This window comes from Protopterus annectens, chromosome 1.part2 (assembly GCF_019279795.1).
Source record: "Protopterus annectens isolate FY-2018-M chromosome 1.part2, PAN1.0, whole genome shotgun sequence".
Classification (NCBI taxonomy): Eukaryota; Metazoa; Chordata; order Ceratodontiformes; family Protopteridae; genus Protopterus; species Protopterus annectens.
This window is the reverse complement of record NC_056727.1, coordinates 1,127,896,124-1,127,904,387: the sequence shown is the minus strand read 5'-3', so window position 1 is coordinate 1,127,904,387 and position 8,264 is coordinate 1,127,896,124. Positions and strand designations below refer to the sequence as shown.

Below are 8,264 nucleotides of genomic sequence, written 5' to 3'. Positions count from 1 at the left end.
AACAAGGGGCTTAATATCACAGTTTATGAGTTTAATTCTAATACACCCCATGGTTTTGCAGATGAGGCTTGTAAGGCTTAAAGGACTGTAATTACCCAGGTCATTTTTAAGGCCATCCTTACAGAGGGGCATCACCACAACAGTGTGTCACTTATCAGGGACAAAGACAGTGGCTAAATGTAAGTTAGACTGCTTGAAGACTGTGTCTGCAAGGGCATGTGTAACACTATTAAGCAAACAGGTATATGATATTTTAATTATGTATTTATTGACATTTGATTACCTTGAAAGTCTGACTGAGTAGAAGCCCATTTTCAGTGGAGGCCCGGGGAGAAAAATGCCAAATTATTACAAAACATTTTAACAACAATAATTGCAGAATCTTCTAAAATAAAACAACAACATATGCAGTTTAAATAATTATAACACATTAGACATAATATAAAAACATCGGTTAAGAATTGATACAAGTTATATGACAATCATTTAATATTTCAGACAGTTTGTGGAGAAATTAAAGTTAAGCTCATCTAATACAAACAGGAATAGCACTATGAAATGAGGGAAAAACAGGCTTATGGCATATTTAGCAAGAAAGTTAGGGAAGAGAATTTGATAGAAGTAAGGAAGCAAGTGAAAAAGCGAGAGTAAGGAGGTATAAGGAATGAAAACGTACTTGTTTACATTTGGGAATATAGATCTGTAGTAGTAAATAAAAGTGCAATAAAAAGGATTGCTGTATACCCAGAATCTGAAAATAAAAAAAAAATAAGTATCTTGCCTGTTTTTTTTTTCTTACCTAAACGTAACAGTTATAAAATATTTTATGGAATGTTATAAACCTTGTTGATAAGTTGTTGATGTACTTAAATGGGGCTGTCCTGACAGTACTGAATATCATGTCTCTGGCTTTTGATTAAATTAAATCCTAGGAAAACGGACTCCATATGGCCCTCATTGTCAACTGTCCCCTCTGCATACCTTCAGTGTGTCGCCTACTTCCCCCCGTCCTGGAATTGCCACACTGTTCAGATTAGTTTTTTTTTGCTTTCTCATATTTTGCTGTACTCTTCAAACTTTTCCTGCATTCTTTCAATATATCCTAAATGGCTAAAGTTGTACCATAATACATGAAGATAAAATAAAAGAACACTGAGTTCTAGATGCTCTAAGTTACATTTTAAAGCTTGTTTTCAAACCCCTTGAGCCAAAGATTGCCTGAACAAAAACAAATTCTTAGTCTTCATTTTTTTCCAGTATCCTTTCAACACTCCCTAAATGGTCATGACTACAGTGTATTAACTGTGAAGGAAATAATAAAACAAAGCTGCTAGTCTGGAGACTGTGTGGGACACAGAAGCCATGAGGTTCAAGGAAGAAAGAAGTTATGCCGAAGACTTAATGACCAAAGGTGACAAAATAGTTCCCCCAAAAAAACTGAGAAGATAAATACTTGCAAAGATACATGAATCATTTCATGGGGTAGTTTCTGTCTCCCTGTTAAAAGAAAAAAAAATAGGCAGTCGCCTTATGTGTATCCCACTAATGCAAGATTGAGAAGAAATTGGATGATAAATGGCCACAGTCATACATTCCTAGTTGCTGCTGTCACATATCATGCAGTTTGCTTCATTACCTCCAAATGAAAGCCACTATCTGTGCGTCCATCTGACAACTAGAATATACTAACATTATTCTAACTTGATCCAAGTTATATATTCACAATATGCCTCATATCCTTACCCCTCAAAGTTAGCCACCTGTATACACTCCTGATATGAAATTGTAAGAAAAATGAAAAATACTGTCACGGTCATGTATTCCAGTCTGATACTCCTAGATAAGCAATAGAGGTCTTTTGGGCATACCCCTGAGGTTTGATTGTTGGAAAAGTTAAATAAATAATTACCAAACTGTCACAGGCTCACATAAGCTTTAGAGATGTTCTCAGCACACCTTAGAGGCTTAGTTGTGAGGAAAATTTGAGGAATAAAGACTACTCTTTCCCTAGTCCCAAACAGGTTAGTGATCTTTTGTGTACACCCCTGAGGTCTGATTGTGAGGAGAATTTCAAAAATTATAATCGCACTTTTCCCAGCTCCCAACCATCACCACACACAAGCTATATTAACCATCTATGCACACCTCTGAGCAGGACCAGTTGTTGAACAAGTATGCGCATTGCATAGCAGATGCCTTCATTAAACCTGTGTCAAAATCTACTTCCGCTATTTGACTATTTGACCTGCCAAGTTCTAGATGTTCTGTGATGCATTTTGTGCCTTATTTTTTTATAAATAATGACTTGCAGTATATGGTTCACTGGGATTATCCTTTGAATTTGAGGAAAAGACACGCTTGTTAAGCATCATTCTAATATTATAATAGTTCTTAACAAGGTTTTAAGTATTTCTTACTACCGTTAAGTTCTAGGAACACAATGGACCATTACAGCAATCAGTGGTCACCACAAAAGGGCAGTGGGAATCTGTTAAAATTTCTGTGTAGCCATTCAAAATGTAACTCATATTTGCACTGTATATATCTTGTGTCCAGATTCTGGCACCCTTGTCCTGCAGCATTTGTTGGTTTGGTCCTTCTTAGGTAAAATGTATAAAACTGTCTTTACCCATCTGTCTAATGAGATAGTTTGTTTTACTTAACATGCATTTTAACTGCACTGCACAATAAAATAATAATAATAGTAATAATACTAATACTATTAATACCATATGGGTATATAGCAACAGTAATCAATGGCTGATGATAATAATCATCATCATCATCATCATCATCCCACATGGGCATATAACAGCAGTAACCAATGAATGGCTAATTATAGTAATAATAATAATAATAATAATAATAATAATAATAATAACCTCAGATGGACATATAACAGCAGTAATCAATGGTTGATAGTAGTTTTAATAATAATAATAATTATAATAATATAACACCATATAGGCATATAGCAGCACTAGTCAATGGCTGGTTGATAAGATCTCTGTGGGTGTTACTGCTGTGGTGATCTTTGATCTGGGAAATATTTTAATGACTATGACAGAACAGTGTCAGGGCCACATCTAGTGTGAGGCTCCTTAGCCATCTGTCTAAAGCCTCCTGCTATTTTTGTGTGTGTGTGTGTGTGTGTGTGGGAGGGGGGTTCAGAGTTGAGAGGATCACACCAATATTAAAAACTTTTCTGGGATTCATTGTTGCAGCATGAAGATGCACATTCATGCTCACCATGTTACATGATTTTGCATCAGTAACTGAATTAAAAATTGTACAGTGATCGGTACCATTCCCAGATCTTTAATAAGATGACATCAGAATGATTATGTGTAGCCTGGGGTGATCTTAAGACATATCCACGTTGTCCTTTAGTCCTATCAATCATGCCTGCCTCTCTGTTGCACTTCTAAAGTGCCTTTTTTTAAACCTCATTAAAAATTCCTGTTCTGCTAGTGGTGCAAGAGTATCTGTCAGCAAGATCATCTTTCAGTGGAGAGCAGCAGTCTGATCTTATGTTTTATATTCACAGTCTTCTCCTTCATACATCTAATTAGATATCACCATCTTGGTTCCAACCAACCAATGAACAAGTTGCAACTGAGAGAAGAAAACCTGCAAACTTTAAACATAAAATGCAGTTTTCTTCTGGACAGATATCATCGGTTGCCAAACTCGTTTACCATTGCTCCAAAGTACTTTGCTTTTCTCTCCATATTACAGGCTACTATTATCCCTTACGTTGATGATTTCAGAAGATTTCAGCATAGCTTGCATTCTTTCTGTCTTGAGACTGAACTTTTGCACTGTATTCTAGAAGATGGAATACTGAATGAGCTGCATGAAGTGAGGTAGGAGTTTTACATGAAATTGGAAACTATTTTTAGGATTAGCTTATAGCATTTTCTACTTCCTTGGCTTTTTCATATATGGAACCTGTAAAGGAACTGTTCTAAATCTCCAGCTTTCATCATGTGCTGCTGCTAGCTACACTAAATGACAGTGCTACTTTCTCTGCAGGAAAGATCACTACCTGGCATGAAGCACACTGTCAGAATTTAATGTAAGAGTAATTCTGAGCATGTAAGAGTGTATTCTGGAGTTCTAAGGTGTTTGAATGGAATCTGTGCTAAATTATGACTTACTTTGATGAAATCATTATTGCTCTCCTGTTGTCTTAATCTAGTAAATGAAAACAGTCCCAGCAGTAATGTTGTACTGCAATTCTGATGTCTTTCCTAAATGCATCCAACAGCCATCTCTCTGTTGTTATTTTGTTTAGGTCAAAGCAAAATCAGTGCTATAGTACAGTGTTGTCTGTATTTAACTATTGAACTGTATGGGATGTTTGCAAGTCATGTTAATTACATTCCTTTAGAGAATTCTCAGTGTTTCAACCCTGTAATTCTCTATATTTTTAGCATTTTGAAATGTGTGTGTGTGTGTGTGTGTGTGTGTGTGTGTGTGTGTGTGTGTGTGTGTGTGTGTGTGTGTGTGTGTGTGTGTGTGTGTGTATGTGTGCTTGTGTGTGTGTGCTTGCTGTGTATTTCCAAGTATGTTCTGTTTGTATGTATATATGTATTTATGTGCATAAGTATGTATTTTAGCAAAATTTTACTAAACTAACCCCTAATAACTTTGATCTGAGAATTCTGACTTATGTAAAACTGCTCCGTGAAACTCTGAGAATGTTACTGAATGCAATCTTTTTCTATGCAGCATAAGCAGATATAATGAATATTACCAAAGTTGTTTGCAGGGGGAAAGCCTACTAGATCCCTGTATCCTCATGCCCCCAGACTACAAAGATACTGCCTCCAATGTCATAAAGACTTGGAGAAAGTATAGAATATCTCAAGGGAAATTCCTTAAGTTATGCAGCACAATGTAAGTTTGTAAGTATAGTAAAAACATTGCCTGTATGTGTTTATATCAGTATGTCATTCTGCATGTTTGTGTGTAATTTTACATGTTCATATATGTATGATTTTATGACCAGGATTTCCCATCAGATCTGTGATAGCCCATTTTCATTCGGGTCCCTGAAAAAAAGCTCCTAGTACAGAGTTTCAAAGGTACAATTAAGATGGCCGAATGAAAGGAAGTATAAAATGGTACAAATGAAGGACACAGAAAAGAAAACAGAAGTATGCACAATACATAAGAAAAAAAGTCAGCAGTTATACAATAAATAGTGTAATTGTTTATAAAATTATAACTGTGTAATTTAATAAGCTTTGAAAACAGAATAGGTTGTTACTCCTTAAGAAACAGAAGAAAATGTGGCATCTAGTGTTAGGGGGTAGTGCAAAAAGCAGTGCTATCTGAAAAAGATAAGAGTGAGAATGGGTGATGAATAGAGGGCAGAAAGAGGAAAATGGAAGAACAGTAAAATGTGAGTTGCTGTCAGAGTTAGTTGATCCGAAAGATAAGATGTATCTTGAGGAGGGACGGGAGAAGGTATAGTTGGATAAAAGAAGGGGTTGTGGATGTGTAAAATCTATGACAGCTGAGGTTCAAATTGAAGAGAAAGACATTATGCACTTTTAGGGGACTACACATTATTAATTAGCATTAGAAATGACCTCATATTTGCATGCACTTTAGTTTGGGTTCTTCCAAATGTTGTAGTAGTAAGTAGGTTTCTGAATTACTTAGGCATAACACAATGTGAAAATGTTTATTGGACAGATTTTTAAAGTGCAAAAAGTCTTTCAAATCCTAGGGCTTATCCTAAATATTATAATTTAACTGTTACAACGTTATTGTGCACTATTACTCCTTAAAACTATTTAGTAGACAGTTCTGCTACTACATGGGGTTCCCATTGCCCACACCAACCACAACCTCTTAAGTTATATTTACTAACTTTACAACTGCTCAACAACAAATGTAACAGAAAAGCCCAGGAAAAGAGAATCATTGCTACCGCACTATGAGACAGTGCAATGATTTAATTGTACCCTCAACTATAGCCGAGCTCTCTAATTGTGCAACCACAAAAGCATACCTTACCAATGTGGGCATCCATTGGCCAATCCATCTCATTCTTCATCAACCCCTGTAGTTCCATCTGGGTGACCAAGGAGGGCCCTTCAACAACACTTTCAGATGACCGCCCTTCACCATTCCTTCTGAGATATGGCCACATAGACAATTAGCAAGACCTCCAGGTCTCTAAATCATCTTCCACAGATAACCTTTATCACTCCATAGAGATGCAGAACTGGAGACAGCTGGAGATTTAGTAGTAGGCACAGTGGCCAGTGACCTGAGTATGTTAAATCAAAAAAATGGAGGAAAGCAATACTGAAAAACTATATATAAAGGTAAATACATAGATAGAGATATGGGTATAGATATATAAATAGAGATATACAGATGGGTGTACCACATATAATACAAAGCACCACAATGTTGAGTACAATAGTATTGAACACAAAAGGTTAAAAACAACATCAGCTGTTTTGTTTCATTCAAGTTTTCGGAAAGTCAAGCATATGGTCTCAGCCATACGAAGTTTGAGTTTTGAAAACTCAGTCATCTGACATAAACCTATATATATAAATATATATCAGATGATTTGGGAGATATGCTTCACAAATGACATACACATGAGAGAAGAATTTGTGTTGGTATATGATTTGTTTAAAATTACAGAACATTAGTTTTGAGATGATTTAATGCTGAATGCAGTTCACATGTTTCCTAACAATTTTCCCCTACTATAGTTGTATTGATTCTTAGGGGACCTGAAAGTAGACCTGTTTGAATATGATAATTTACACAGAACAAAGAAATGACTGCAGCACAAACCTTCAAGGTAAAATGATGGAAGTGCATGGCACTGACCTGTGAAAGAAAAAACTGGATATATGGACAAATATGTAAAAGGACAATAGAGAAGGGACTGAGCATGTGTTTCCAAATGTGATGAGTTAGACAACAGGAAGCATTAATATAAAAAAGCATGCCATCTTCCTTTTTTGTTTTGTCAGTTCCAAACTACACATGTATCTCCTTATTTCTAATCAGATGTGTTAAAATATAAAAAGTGTATTGTGTCCTTCATTCATTGTAGTTGGATATGACTTTTCTGCCTTTTTGCATATATGCAGTATTGAATGAATTCTGTTTGTTCAGTTTGAAAAAAAAGTATCTAGTTTATTAGAAAAAAAAAAAAAATATATATAGATATATATATATATATATATATATATATATATATATATATTTATAAAATCAGACTTTACTTTTATGGTGTATAATATTCTTTCAGGTTCCAATTCTGAGAGGTCTAGAAGTCTATTCTATCTTCTCTACCTCTTTCAGGGGAGGGACAACTTCCAGAGGGCTATCTCACTCCCAAACTACTTCGGCTGCAGATATTGCAATCAATTGCAGTCAAAGCCTGCATCTTCAGTATTGTGTCTATAATTGTACTTGTTGTTAGAAGTACCTAGTTACAATTCAACTGCACTACCTGAAGATGTAAGACAGTCAAGGGTCTACCCATCATATTCATTTCTTAATGGTTTAATGATGGAAGTAGAGTCTCTCCTTTTATATAGCATAATTATCAGTAGCCATGTAAATCATAAACTTTTACCCAAGACCGAGGTGATCTTTTAGTTTGCAGTAAGAATACATTCCCTGTAATAGGAATGTTTATTTATTTATTTATTCATTCATTCGACTTTATTCTATTTAATCACTTCTCAGCCTTTTGGCTAAGACCAAATTCAGCAGCTGTTCTTATTAGTTTATTAGTTGGTATGCCTTTATCTGATTGGAAGATTAAATGAGTCAAATACACCTGTGATCATTGATCTTCAGTAGCCTGAAGGTGCAAGATTCAAACAGTATGTTCACTGATTGTGTGTGTATAAAGCGGTCATGTTTGATATATTAAATCACATATATTTGTCAGTCCTTAGGTATGCACTGTTTACAATTTTTTTGGGTGGCAGCAACATTATTGTATTTTACTGCTGACATTATCATTACATACTCTTATGAATAATCCTTCTAAGCTAATTTTTATCTAAGTGAAATCCATTACTAGTGATTTCAGCTATTGTCCACATATGTATCATTTCCATCCAGAGTGTTCTCCAAGTCTAATATTTTCCCAAGAGCCTTAAGTAATTTAATTCTTCTCAGCATGAGCAAGCTGATTTTTAAAAATAAAATGCTTTTAATGGCTGCAACATTTCATCGTGGCTGTAAACAGCTGAGCTAAAAAAGTA

The 8,264-nt window shown here is 35.2% G+C and overlaps 1 pseudogene; it reads left to right on the top strand.

The window, feature by feature from the left end:
• The first annotated feature begins 7,725 nt into the window (after nucleotides 1-7,725).
• Nucleotides 7,726-7,850, top strand: LOC122792504 (annotated as a pseudogene).
• The last annotated feature ends 414 nt before the right edge of the window (nucleotides 7,851-8,264 follow it).